Here is a 15,013-nt window from a genome sequence, read left to right as displayed (position 1 = left end):
CTTAGGCAGACTATTTTATTGCATTTTCTTGCACAAAATACACCTAAAAGTGTAGAAAAAAATTGACAGCCAAATACGAGTAGAGGAAGACACCTATTACCACCAAAAAGTCATTTGACCCAAAAATCCAAAATCATAAAAAAGTTCCCAAAAAAATTCAATTTTTCTTAGGCAGACTATTTTATTGCATTTTCTTGCACAAAATACACCTAAAAGTGTAGAAAAAAATTGACAGCCAAATACGAGTAGAGGAAGACACCTATTACCACCAAAAAGTCATTTGACCCAAAAATCCAAAATCATAAAAAAGTTCCCAAAAAAATTCAATTTTTCTTAGGCAGACTATTTTATTGCATTTTCTTGCACAAAATACACCTAAAAGTGTAGAAAAAAATTGACAGCCAAATACGAGTAGAGGAAGACACCTATTACCACCAAAAAGTCATTTGACCCAAAAATCCAAAATCATAAAAAAGTTCCCAAAAAAATTCAATTTTTCTTAGGCAGACTATTTTATTGCATTTTCTTGCACAAAATACACCTAAAAGTGTAGAAAAAAATTGACAGCCAAATACGAGTAGAGGAAGACACCTATTACCACCAAAAAGTCATTTGACCCAAAAATCCAAAATCATAAAAAAGTTCCCAAAAAAATTCAATTTTTCTTAGGCAGACTATTTTATTGCATTTTCTTGCACAAAATACACCTAAAAGTGTAGAAAAAAATTGACAGCCAAATACGAGTAGAGGAAGACACCTATTACCACCAAAAAGTCATTTGACCCAAAAATCCAAAATCATAAAAAAGTTCCCAAAAAAATTCAATTTTTCTTAGGCAGACTATTTTATTGCATTTTCTTGCACAAAATACACCTAAAAGTGTAGAAAAAAATTGACAGCCAAATACGAGTAGAGGAAGACACCTATTACCACCAAAAAGTCATTTGACCCAAAAATCCAAAATCATAAAAAAGTTCCCAAAAAAATTCAATTTTTCTTAGGCAGACTATTTTATTGCATTTTCTTGCACAAAATACACCTAAAAGTGTAGAAAAAAATTGACAGCCAAATACGAGTAGAGGAAGACACCTATTACCACCAAAAAGTCATTTGACCCAAAAATCCAAAATCATAAAAAAGTTCCCAAAAAAATTCAATTTTTCTTAGGCAGACTATTTTATTGCATTTTCTTGCACAAAATACACCTAAAAGTGTAGAAAAAAATTGACAGCCAAATACGAGTAGAGGAAGACACCTATTACCACCAAAAAGTCATTTGACCCAAAAATCCAAAATCATAAAAAAGTTCCCAAAAAAATTCAATTTTTCTTAGGCAGACTATTTTATTGCATTTTCTTGCACAAAATACACCTAAAAGTGTAGAAAAAAATTGACAGCCAAATACGAGTAGAGGAAGACACCTATTACCACCAAAAAGTCATTTGACCCAAAAATCCAAAATCATAAAAAAGTTCCCAAAAAAATTCAATTTTTCTTAGGCAGACTATTTTATTGCATTTTCTTGCACAAAATACACCTAAAAGTGTAGAAAAAAATTGACAGCCAAATACGAGTAGAGGAAGACACCTATTACCACCAAAAAGTCATTTGACCCAAAAATCCAAAATCATAAAAAAGTTCCCAAAAAAATTCAATTTTTCTTAGGCAGACTATTTTATTGCATTTTCTTGCACAAAATACACCTAAAAGTGTAGAAAAAAATTGACAGCCAAATACGAGTAGAGGAAGACACCTATTACCACCAAAAAGTCATTTGACCCAAAAATCCAAAATCATAAAAAAGTTCCCAAAAAAATTCAATTTTTCTTAGGCAGACTATTTTATTGCATTTTCTTGCACAAAATACACCTAAAAGTGTAGAAAAAAATTGACAGCCAAATACGAGTAGAGGAAGACACCTATTACCACCAAAAAGTCATTTGACCCAAAAATCCAAAATCATAAAAAAGTTCCCAAAAAAATTCAATTTTTCTTAGGCAGACTATTTTATTGCATTTTCTTGCACAAAATACACCTAAAAGTGTAGAAAAAAATTGACAGCCAAATACGAGTAGAGGAAGACACCTATTACCACCAAAAAGTCATTTGACCCAAAAATCCAAAATCATAAAAAAGTTCCCAAAAAAATTCAATTTTTCTTAGGCAGACTATTTTATTGCATTTTCTTGCACAAAATACACCTAAAAGTGTAGAAAAAAATTGACAGCCAAATACGAGTAGAGGAAGACACCTATTACCACCAAAAAGTCATTTGACCCAAAAATCCAAAATCATAAAAAAGTTCCCAAAAAAATTCAATTTTTCTTAGGCAGACTATTTTATTGCATTTTCTTGCACAAAATACACCTAAAAGTGTAGAAAAAAATTGACAGCCAAATACGAGTAGAGGAAGACACCTATTACCACCAAAAAGTCATTTGACCCAAAAATCCAAAATCATAAAAAAGTTCCCAAAAAAATTCAATTTTTCTTAGGCAGACTATTTTATTGCATTTTCTTGCACAAAATACACCTAAAAGTGTAGAAAAAAATTGACAGCCAAATACGAGTAGAGGAAGACACCTATTACCACCAAAAAGTCATTTGACCCAAAAATCCAAAATCATAAAAAAGTTCCCAAAAAAATTCAATTTTTCTTAGGCAGACTATTTTATTGCATTTTCTTGCACAAAATACACCTAAAAGTGTAGAAAAAAATTGACAGCCAAATACGAGTAGAGGAAGACACCTATTACCACCAAAAAGTCATTTGACCCAAAAATCCAAAATCATAAAAAAGTTCCCAAAAAAATTCAATTTTTCTTAGGCAGACTATTTTATTGCATTTTCTTGCACAAAATACACCTAAAAGTGTAGAAAAAAATTGACAGCCAAATACGAGTAGAGGAAGACACCTATTACCACCAAAAAGTCATTTGACCCAAAAATCCAAAATCATAAAAAAGTTCCCAAAAAAATTCAATTTTTCTTAGGCAGACTATTTTATTGCATTTTCTTGCACAAAATACACCTAAAAGTGTAGAAAAAAATTGACAGCCAAATACGAGTAGAGGAAGACACCTATTACCACCAAAAAGTCATTTGACCCAAAAATCCAAAATCATAAAAAAGTTCCCAAAAAAATTCAATTTTTCTTAGGCAGACTATTTTATTGCATTTTCTTGCACAAAATACACCTAAAAGTGTAGAAAAAAATTGACAGCCAAATACGAGTAGAGGAAGACACCTATTACCACCAAAAAGTCATTTGACCCAAAAATCCAAAATCATAAAAAAGTTCCCAAAAAAATTCAATTTTTCTTAGGCAGACTATTTTATTGCATTTTCTTGCACAAAATACACCTAAAAGTGTAGAAAAAAATTGACAGCCAAATACGAGTAGAGGAAGACACCTATTACCACCAAAAAGTCATTTGACCCAAAAATCCAAAATCATAAAAAAGTTCCCAAAAAAATTCAATTTTTCTTAGGCAGACTATTTTATTGCATTTTCTTGCACAAAATACACCTAAAAGTGTAGAAAAAAATTGACAGCCAAATACGAGTAGAGGAAGACACCTATTACCACCAAAAAGTCATTTGACCCAAAAATCCAAAATCATAAAAAAGTTCCCAAAAAAATTCAATTTTTCTTAGGCAGACTATTTTATTGCATTTTCTTGCACAAAATACACCTAAAAGTGTAGAAAAAAATTGACAGCCAAATACGAGTAGAGGAAGACACCTATTACCACCAAAAAGTCATTTGACCCAAAAATCCAAAATCATAAAAAAGTTCCCAAAAAAATTCAATTTTTCTTAGGCAGACTATTTTATTGCATTTTCTTGCACAAAATACACCTAAAAGTGTAGAAAAAAATTGACAGCCAAATACGAGTAGAGGAAGACACCTATTACCACCAAAAAGTCATTTGACCCAAAAATCCAAAATCATAAAAAAGTTCCCAAAAAAATTCAATTTTTCTTAGGCAGACTATTTTATTGCATTTTCTTGCACAAAATACACCTAAAAGTGTAGAAAAAAATTGACAGCCAAATACGAGTAGAGGAAGACACCTATTACCACCAAAAAGTCATTTGACCCAAAAATCCAAAATCATAAAAAAGTTCCCAAAAAAATTCAATTTTTCTTAGGCAGACTATTTTATTGCATTTTCTTGCACAAAATACACCTAAAAGTGTAGAAAAAAATTGACAGCCAAATACGAGTAGAGGAAGACACCTATTACCACCAAAAAGTCATTTGACCCAAAAATCCAAAATCATAAAAAAGTTCCCAAAAAAATTCAATTTTTCTTAGGCAGACTATTTTATTGCATTTTCTTGCACAAAATACACCTAAAAGTGTAGAAAAAAATTGACAGCCAAATACGAGTAGAGGAAGACACCTATTACCACCAAAAAGTCATTTGACCCAAAAATCCAAAATCATAAAAAAGTTCCCAAAAAAATTCAATTTTTCTTAGGCAGACTATTTTATTGCATTTTCTTGCACAAAATACACCTAAAAGTGTAGAAAAAAATTGACAGCCAAATACGAGTAGAGGAAGACACCTATTACCACCAAAAAGTCATTTGACCCAAAAATCCAAAATCATAAAAAAGTTCCCAAAAAAATTCAATTTTTCTTAGGCAGACTATTTTATTGCATTTTCTTGCACAAAATACACCTAAAAGTGTAGAAAAAAATTGACAGCCAAATACGAGTAGAGGAAGACACCTATTACCACCAAAAAGTCATTTGACCCAAAAATCCAAAATCATAAAAAAGTTCCCAAAAAAATTCAATTTTTCTTAGGCAGACTATTTTATTGCATTTTCTTGCACAAAATACACCTAAAAGTGTAGAAAAAAATTGACAGCCAAATACGAGTAGAGGAAGACACCTATTACCACCAAAAAGTCATTTGACCCAAAAATCCAAAATCATAAAAAAGTTCCCAAAAAAATTCAATTTTTCTTAGGCAGACTATTTTATTGCATTTTCTTGCACAAAATACACCTAAAAGTGTAGAAAAAAATTGACAGCCAAATACGAGTAGAGGAAGACACCTATTACCACCAAAAAGTCATTTGACCCAAAAATCCAAAATCATAAAAAAGTTCCCAAAAAAATTCAATTTTTCTTAGGCAGACTATTTTATTGCATTTTCTTGCACAAAATACACCTAAAAGTGTAGAAAAAAATTGACAGCCAAATACGAGTAGAGGAAGACACCTATTACCACCAAAAAGTCATTTGACCCAAAAATCCAAAATCATAAAAAAGTTCCCAAAAAAATTCAATTTTTCTTAGGCAGACTATTTTATTGCATTTTCTTGCACAAAATACACCTAAAAGTGTAGAAAAAAATTGACAGCCAAATACGAGTAGAGGAAGACACCTATTACCACCAAAAAGTCATTTGACCCAAAAATCCAAAATCATAAAAAAGTTCCCAAAAAAATTCAATTTTTCTTAGGCAGACTATTTTATTGCATTTTCTTGCACAAAATACACCTAAAAGTGTAGAAAAAAATTGACAGCCAAATACGAGTAGAGGAAGACACCTATTACCACCAAAAAGTCATTTGACCCAAAAATCCAAAATCATAAAAAAGTTCCCAAAAAAATTCAATTTTTCTTAGGCAGACTATTTTATTGCATTTTCTTGCACAAAATACACCTAAAAGTGTAGAAAAAAATTGACAGCCAAATACGAGTAGAGGAAGACACCTATTACCACCAAAAAGTCATTTGACCCAAAAATCCAAAATCATAAAAAAGTTCCCAAAAAAATTCAATTTTTCTTAGGCAGACTATTTTATTGCATTTTCTTGCACAAAATACACCTAAAAGTGTAGAAAAAAATTGACAGCCAAATACGAGTAGAGGAAGACACCTATTACCACCAAAAAGTCATTTGACCCAAAAATCCAAAATCATAAAAAAGTTCCCAAAAAAATTCAATTTTTCTTAGGCAGACTATTTTATTGCATTTTCTTGCACAAAATACACCTAAAAGTGTAGAAAAAAATTGACAGCCAAAAACGAGTAGAGGAAGACACCTATTACCACCAAAAAGTCATCCAACCCAGAAATCCAAATTCATAAAAAAGTTCCCAAAAAAATTCAATTTTTCTTAGGCAGACTATTTTATTGCATTTTCTTGCACAAAATACACCTAAAAGTGTAGAAAAAAATTGACAGCCAAATACGAGTAGAGGAAGACACCTATTACCACCAAAAAGTCATTTGACCCAAAAATCCAAAATCATAAAAAAGTTCCCAAAAAAATTCAATTTTTCTTAGGCAGACTATTTTATTGCATTTTCTTGCACAAAATACACCTAAAAGTGTGGAAAAAAATTGACAGCCAAATACGAGTAGAGGAAGACACCTATTACCACCAAAAAGTCATTTGACCCAAAAATCCAAAATCATAAAAAAGTTCCCAAAAAAATTCAATTTTTCTTAGGCAGACTATTTTATTGCATTTTCTTGCACAAAATACACCTAAAAGTGTAGAAAAAAATTGACAGCCAAATACGAGTAGAGGAAGACACCTATTACCACCAAAAAGTCATCCAACCCAGAAATCCAAATTCATAAAAAAGTTCCCAAAAAAATTCAATTTTTCTTAGGCAGACTATTTTATTGCATTTTCTTGCACAAAATACACCTAAAAGTGTAGAAAAAAATTGACAGCCAAATACGAGTAGAGGAAGACACCTATTACCACCAAAAAGTCATTTGACCCAAAAATCCAAAATCATAAAAAAGTTCCCAAAAAAATTCAATTTTTCTTAGGCAGACTATTTTATTGCATTTTCTTGCACAAAATACACCTAAAAGTGTAGAAAAAAATTGACAGCCAAATACGTGTAGAGGAAGACACCTATTACCACCAAAATTCATTTGACCCAAAAATCCGAATCATAAAAAAGTTCCCAAAAAAATTCAATTTTTCTTAGGCAGACTATTTTATTGCATTTTCTTGCACAAAATACACCTAAAAGTGTAGAAAAAAATTGACAGCCAAATACGAGTAGAGGAAGACACCTATTACCACCAAAAAGTCATTTGACCCAAAAATCCAAAATCATAAAAAAGTTCCCAAAAAAATTCAATTTTTCTTAGGCAGACTATTTTATTGCATTTTCTTGCACAAAATACACCTAAAAGTGTAGAAAAAAATTGACAGCCAAAAACGAGTAGAGGAAGACACCTATTACCACCAAAATTCATTTGACCCAAAAATCCAAAATCATAAAAAAGTTCCCAAAAAAATTCAATATTTCTTAGGCAGACTATTTTATTGCAATTTCTTGCACAAATTACTCCTAAAAGTGTAGAAAAAAATTGACAGCCAAATACGAGTAGAGGAAGACACCTATTACCACCAAAAAGTCATTTGACCCAAAAATCCAAAATCATAAAAAAGTTCCCAAAATATTCAATTTTTCTTAGGCAGACTATTTTATTGCATTTTCTTGCACAAAATACACCTAAAAGTGTAGAAAAAAATTGACAGCCAAATACGAGTAGAGGAAGACACCTATTACCACCAAAAAGTCATCCAACCCAGAAATCCAAATTCATAAAAAAGTTCCCGAAAAAATTCAATTTTTCTTAGGCAGACTATTTTATTGCATTTTCTTGTACAAAATACACCTAAAAGTGTAGAAAAAAATTGACAGCCAAATACGAGTAGAGGAAGACACCTATTACCACCAAAAAGTCATCCAACCCAGAAATCCAAATTCATAAAAAAGTTCCCAAAAAAATTCAATTTTTCTTAGGCAGACTATTTTATTGCATTTTCTTGCACAAAATACACCTAAAAGTGTAGAAAAAAATTGACAGCCAAATACGAGTAGAGGAAGACACCTATTACCACCAAAAAGTCATCCAACCCAGAAATCCAAATTCATAAAAAAGTTCCCAAAAAAATTCAATTTTTCTTAGGCAGACTATTTTATTGCATTTTCTTGCACAAAATACACCTAAAAGTGTAGAAAAAAATTGACAGCCAAATACGAGTAGAGGAAGACACCTATTACCACCAAAAAGTCATCCAACCCAGAAATCCAAATTCATAAAAAAGTTCCCAAAAAAATTCAATTTTTCTTAGGCAGACTATTTTATTGCATTTTCTTGCACAAAATACACCTAAAAGTGTAGAAAAAAATTGACAGCCAAATACGAGTAGAGGAAGACACCTATTACCACCAAAAAGTCATCCAACCCAGAAATCCAAATTCATAAAAAAGTTCCCAAAAAAATTCAATTTTTCTTAGGCAGACTATTTTATTGCATTTTCTTGCACAAAATACACCTAAAAGTGTAGAAAAAAATTGACAGCCAAATACGAGTAGAGGAAGACACCTATTACCACCAAAAAGTCATTTGACCCAAAAATCCAAAATCATAAAAAAGTTCCCAAAAAAATTCAATTTTTCTTAGGCAGACTATTTTATTGCATTTTCTTGCACAAAATACACCTAAAAGTGTAGAAAAAAATTGACAGCCAAATACGTGTAGAGGAAGACACCTATTACCACCAAAATTCATTTGACCCAAAAATCCGAATCATAAAAAAGTTCCCAAAAAAATTCAATTTTTCTTAGGCAGACTATTTTATTGCATTTTCTTGCCCAAAATACACCTAAAAGTGTAGAAAAAAATTGACAGCCAAAAACGAGTAGAGGAAGACACCTATTACCACCAAAAAGTCATTTGACCCAAAAATCCAAAATCATAAAAAAGTTCCCAAAAAAATTCAATTTTTCTTAGGCAGACTATTTTATTGCATTTTCTTGCACAAAATACACCTAAAAGTGTAGAAAAAAATTGACAGCCAAAAACGAGTAGAGGAAGACACCTATTACCACCAAAATTCATTTGACCCAAAAATCCAAAATCATAAAAAAGTTCCCAAAAAAATTCAATATTTCTTAGGCAGACTATTTTATTCCAATTTCTTGCACAATTTACTCCTAAAAGTGTAGAAAAAAATTGACAGCCAAATACGAGTAGAGGAAGACACCTATTACCACCAAAAAGTCATTTGACCCAAAAATCCAAAATCATAAAAAAGTTCCCAAAAAAATTCAATTTTTCTTAGGCAGACTATTTTATTGCAATTTCTTGCACAAAATACATCTAAAAATGTAGAAAAAAATTGACGGCCAAATACAAGTAGAGGAAAGCACCTATTACCACCAAAAAGCCATGCGACCCAAAAATCCAAAATCAGAAAAAAGTTCCCAAAAAAATTCAATTTTTCTTAGGCAGACTATTTTATTGCAATTTCTTTCACAAAATACTCCTAAAAGTGTTGAAAAAAATTGACAGCCAAAAAAGAATAGAGGGAGGCACCTATTACCACCAAAAAGTCATTTGACCCAAAAATCCAAAATCAGAAAAAAGTTCCCAAAAAAATTCAATTTTTCTTAGGCAGACTATTTTATTGCAATTTCTTGCACAAAATACTCCTAAAAGTGTAGAAAAAAATTGACAGCCAAATACGAGTAGAGGAAGGCACCTATTACCACCAAAAATTCATTTGACTCAAAAATCCAAAATCAGAAAAAAGTTCCCAAAAAAATTTAATTTTTCTTAGGCAGACTATTTTATTGCAATTTCTTGCACAAAATACATCTAAAAGTGTAGAAAAAAATTGACGGCCAAATACAAGTAGAGGAAAGCACCTATTACCACCAAAAAGCCATGCGACCCAAAAATCCAAAATCAGAAAAAAGTTCCCAAAAAAATTCAATTTTTCTTAGGCAGACTATTTTATTGCAATTTCTTTCACAAAATACTCCTAAAAGTGTTGAAAAAAATTGACAGCCAAAAAAGAATAGAGGGAGGCACCTATTACCACCAAAAAGTCATTTGACCCAAAAATCCAAAATCAGAAAAAAGTTCCCAAAAAAATTCAATTTTTCTTAGGCAGACTATTTTATTGCAATTTCTTGCACAAAATACATCTAAAAGTGTTGAAAAAAATTAAACAGCCAAAAAAGAATAGAGGGAGGCACCTATTACCACCAAAAAGTCATTTGACCCAAAAATCCAAAATCAGAAAAAAGTTCCCAAAAAAATTCAATTTTTCTTAGGCAGACTATTTTATTGCATTTTCTTGCACAAAATACACCTAAAAGTGTGGAAAAAAATGACAGCCAAATACGAGTAGAGGAAGACACCTATTACCACCAAAAAGTCATTTGACCCAAAAATCCAAAATCATAAAAAAGTTCCCAAAAAAATTCAATTTTTCTTAGGCAGACTATTTTATTGCATTTTCTTGCACAAAATACACCTAAAAGTGTAGAAAAAAATTGACAGCCAAATACGAGTAGAGGAAGACACCTATTACCACCAAAAAGTCATCCAACCCAGAAATCCAAATTCATAAAAAAGTTCCCAAAAAAATTCAATTTTTCTTAGGCAGACTATTTTATTGCATTTTCTTGCACAAAATACACCTAAAAGTGTAGAAAAAAATTGACAGCCAAATACGAGTAGAGGAAGACACCTATTACCACCAAAAAGTCATTTGACCCAAAAATCCAAAATCATAAAAAAGTTCCCAAAAAAATTCAATTTTTCTTAGGCAGACTATTTTATTGCATTTTCTTGCACAAAATACACCTAAAAGTGTAGAAAAAAATTGACAGCCAAATACGTGTAGAGGAAGACACCTATTACCACCAAAATTCATTTGACCCAAAAATCCGAATCATAAAAAAGTTCCCAAAAAAATTCAATTTTTCTTAGGCAGACTATTTTATTGCATTTTCTTGCCCAAAATACACCTAAAAGTGTAGAAAAAAATTGACAGCCAAATACGAGTAGAGGAAGACACCTATTACCACCAAAAAGTCATTTGACCCAAAAATCCAAAATCATAAAAAAGTTCCCAAAAAAATTCAATTTTTCTTAGGCAGACTATTTTATTGCATTTTCTTGCACAAAATACACCTAAAAGTGTAGAAAAAAATTGACAGCCAAAAACGAGTAGAGGAAGACACCTATTACCACCAAAATTCATTTGACCCAAAAATCCAAAATCATAAAAAAGTTCCCAAAAAAATTCAATATTTCTTAGGCAGACTATTTTATTCCAATTTCTTGCACAATTTACTCCTAAAAGTGTAGAAAAAAATTGACAGCCAAATACGAGTAGAGGAAGACACCTATTACCACCAAAAAGTCATTTGACCCAAAAATCCAAAATCATAAAAAAGTTCCCAAAATATTCAATTTTTCTTAGGCAGACTATTTTATTGCATTTTCTTGCACAAAAAAAAACTTAAAAGTGTAGAATAAAATTGACAGCCAAATACGAGTAGAGGAAGACACCTATTACCACCAAAAAGTCATCCAACCCAGAAATCCAAATTCATAAAAAAGTTCCCGAAAAAATTCAATTTTTCTTAGGCAGACTATTTTATTGCATTTTCTTGTACAAAATACACCTAAAAGTGTAGAAAAAAATTGACAGCCAAATACGAGTAGAGGAAGACACCTATTACCACCAAAAAGTCATCCAACCCAGAAATCCAAATTCATAAAAAAGTTCCCAAAAAAATTCAATTTTTCTTAGGCAGACTATTTTATTGCATTTTCTTGCACAAAATACACCTAAAAGTGTAGAAAAAAATTGACAGCCAAATACGAGTAGAGGAAGACACCTATTACCACCAAAAAGTCATCCAACCCAGAAATCCAAATTCATAAAAAAGTTCCCAAAAAAATTCAATTTTTCTTAGGCAGACTATTTTATTGCATTTTCTTGCACAAAATACACCTAAAAGTGTAGAAAAAAATTGACAGCCAAATACGAGTAGAGGAAGACACCTATTACCACCAAAAAGTCATCCAACCCAGAAATCCAAATTCATAAAAAAGTTCCCAAAAAAATTCAATTTTTCTTAGGCAGACTATTTTATTGCATTTTCTTGCACAAAATACACCTAAAAGTGTAGAAAAAAATTGACAGCCAAATACGAGTAGAGGAAGACACCTATTACCACCAAAAAGTCATCCAACCCAGAAATCCAAATTCATAAAAAAGTTCCCAAAAAAATTCAATTTTTCTTAGGCAGACTATTTTATTGCATTTTCTTGCACAAAATACACCTAAAAGTGTAGAAAAAAATTGACAGCCAAATACGAGTAGAGGAAGACACCTATTACCACCAAAAAGTCATTTGACCCAAAAATCCAAAATCATAAAAAAGTTCCCAAAAAAATTCAATTTTTCTTAGGCAGACTATTTTATTGCATTTTCTTGCACAAAATACACCTAAAAGTGTAGAAAAAAATTGACAGCCAAATACGTGTAGAGGAAGACACCTATTACCACCAAAATTCATTTGACCCAAAAATCCGAATCATAAAAAAGTTCCCAAAAAAATTCAATTTTTCTTAGGCAGACTATTTTATTGCATTTTCTTGCCCAAAATACACCTAAAAGTGTAGAAAAAAATTGACAGCCAAATACGAGTAGAGGAAGACACCTATTACCACCAAAAAGTCATTTGACCCAAAAATCCAAAATCATAAAAAAGTTCCCAAAAAAATTCAATTTTTCTTAGGCAGACTATTTTATTGCATTTTCTTGCACAAAATACACCTAAAAGTGTAGAAAAAAATTGACAGCCAAAAACGAGTAGAGGAAGACACCTATTACCACCAAAATTCATTTGACCCAAAAATCCAAAATCATAAAAAAGTTCCCAAAAAAATTCAATATTTCTTAGGCAGACTATTTTATTCCAATTTCTTGCACAATTTACTCCTAAAAGTGTAGAAAAAAATTGACAGCCAAATACGAGTAGAGGAAGACACCTATTACCACCAAAAAGTCATTTGACCCAAAAATCCAAAATCATAAAAAAGTTCCCAAAAAAATTCAATTTTTCTTAGGCAGACTATTTTATTGCAATTTCTTGCACAAAATACATCTAAAAGTGTAGAAAAAAATTGACGGCCAAATACAAGTAGAGGAAAGCACCTATTACCACCAAAAAGCCATGCGACCCAAAAATCCAAAATCAGAAAAAAGTTCCCAAAAAAATTCAATTTTTCTTAGGCAGACTATTTTATTGCAATTTCTTTCACAAAATACTTCTAAAAGTGTTGAAAAAAATTGACAGCCAAAAAAGAATAGAGGGAGGCACCTATTACCACCAAAAAGTCATTTGACCCAAAAATCCAAAATCAGAAAAAAGTTCCCAAAAAAATTCAATTTTTCTTAGGCAGACTATTTTATTGCAATTTCTTGCACAAAATACTCCTAAAAGTGTAGAAAAAAATTGACAGCCAAATACGAGTAGAGGAAGGCACCTATTACCACCAAAAATTCATTTGACTCAAAAATCCAAAATCAGAAAAAAGTTCCCAAAAAAATTTAATTTTTCTTAGGCAGACTATTTTATTGCAATTTCTTGCACAAAATACATCTAAAAGTGTAGAAAAAAATTGACGGCCAAATACAAGTAGAGGAAAGCACCTATTACCACCAAAAAGCCATGCGACCCAAAAATCCAAAATCAGAAAAAAGTTCCCAAAAAAATTCAATTTTTCTTAGGCAGACTATTTTATTGCAATTTCTTTCACAAAATACTCCTAAAAGTGTTGAAAAAAATTGACAGCCAAAAAAGAATAGAGGGAGGCACCTATTACCACCAAAAAGTCATTTGACCCAAAAATCCAAAATCAGAAAAAAGTTCCCAAAAAAATTCAATTTTTCTTAGGCAGACTATTTTATTGCAATTTCTTGCACAAAATACATCTAAAAGTGTTGAAAAAAATTAAACAGCCAAAAAAGAATAGAGGGAGGCACCTATTACCACCAAAAAGTCATTTGACCCAAAAATCCAAAATCAGAAAAAAGTTCCCAAAAAAATTCAATTTTTCTTAGGCAGACTATTTTATTGCAATTTCTTGCACAAAATACTCCTAAAAGTGTAGAAAAAAATTGACAGCCAAATACGAGTAGAGGAAGGCACCTATTACCACCAAAAATTCATTTGACTCAAAAATCCAAAATCAGAAAAAAGTTCCCAAAAAAATTCAATTTTTCTTAGACAGACTATTTTATTGCAATTTCTTGCACAAAATACATCTAAAAGTGTAGAAAAAAATTGACGGTTAAATACGAGTAGAGGAAGGCACCTATTACCACCAAAAATTCATTTGACTCAAAAATCCAAAATCAGAAAAAAGTTCCCAAAAAAATTTAATTTTTCTTAGGCAGACTATTTTATTGCAATTTCTTGCACAAAATACTCCTAAAAGTGTTGAAAAAAATTGACGGCCAAATACGAGTAGAGGAAGGCACCTATTACCACCAAAAAGTCATTTGACTCAAAAATCCAAAATCAGAAAAAAGTTCCCAAAAAAATTCAATTTTTCTTAGGCAGACTATTTTATTGCAATTTTTTGCACAAAATACATCTAACAGTGTAGAAAAAAATTGACAGCCAAAAACGAGTAGAGGAAGGCACCTATTACCACCAAAAAGCCATCCGACCAAAAAATCCAAAATCATAAAAAAGTTCCCAAAAAAATTCAATTTTTCTTAGGCAGACGCTTTTATTGCAGTTTCTTGCACAAAATACTCCTAAAAGTGTAGAAAATAATTGACAGCCAAAAAAGAATAGAGGGAGGCACCTATTACCACCAAAAAGTCATTTTACCCAAAAATCCAAAATCAGAAAAAAGTTCCCAAAAAAATTCAATTTTTCTTAGGCAGACTATTTTATTGCAATTTCTTGCACAAAATACATCTAAAAGTGTAGAAAAAAATTGACGGCAAAATACGAGTAGAGGAAGGCACCTATTACCACCAAAAAGCCATCCGACCCAAAAATCCAAAATCAGAAAAAAGTTCCCAAAAAAATTCAATTTTTCTTAGGCAGACTATTTTATTGCAATTTCTTGCACAAAATACATCTAAAAGTGTAGAAAAAAATTGACAGCCAAAAACGAGTAGAG

At 31.0% G+C, this 15,013-nt stretch overlaps 1 long non-coding RNA gene across 4 annotated transcripts; it reads right to left on the bottom strand.

Annotated features, from left to right (window-relative positions):
• Positions 1 to 9,377: 9,377 nt before the first annotated feature.
• LOC127281084 (uncharacterized) lies at positions 9,378 to 15,013 on the bottom strand. 4 transcript variants are annotated; one of them, XR_007842928.1, is made up of 4 exons: positions 14,690 to 15,013; positions 13,860 to 14,025; positions 13,195 to 13,360; positions 9,378 to 9,548 (listed from the first exon to the last, which is right to left on the bottom strand). It is a non-coding gene; the product is annotated as an uncharacterized LOC127281084 (long non-coding RNA). The 4 variants fall into 4 exon arrangements; XR_007842927.1 differs by having other exon boundaries at positions 14,856 to 15,013; XR_007842929.1 differs by lacking the exon at positions 13,195 to 13,360.

This window comes from Leptopilina boulardi, unplaced genomic scaffold (assembly GCF_019393585.1).
Source record: "Leptopilina boulardi isolate dan_hultmark-lab unplaced genomic scaffold, ZJU_Lbou_2.1 LbouV2_265, whole genome shotgun sequence".
Classification (NCBI taxonomy): domain Eukaryota; kingdom Metazoa; phylum Arthropoda; class Insecta; order Hymenoptera; family Figitidae; genus Leptopilina; species Leptopilina boulardi.
This window is presented reverse-complemented; position numbering and strand designations above follow the sequence as displayed.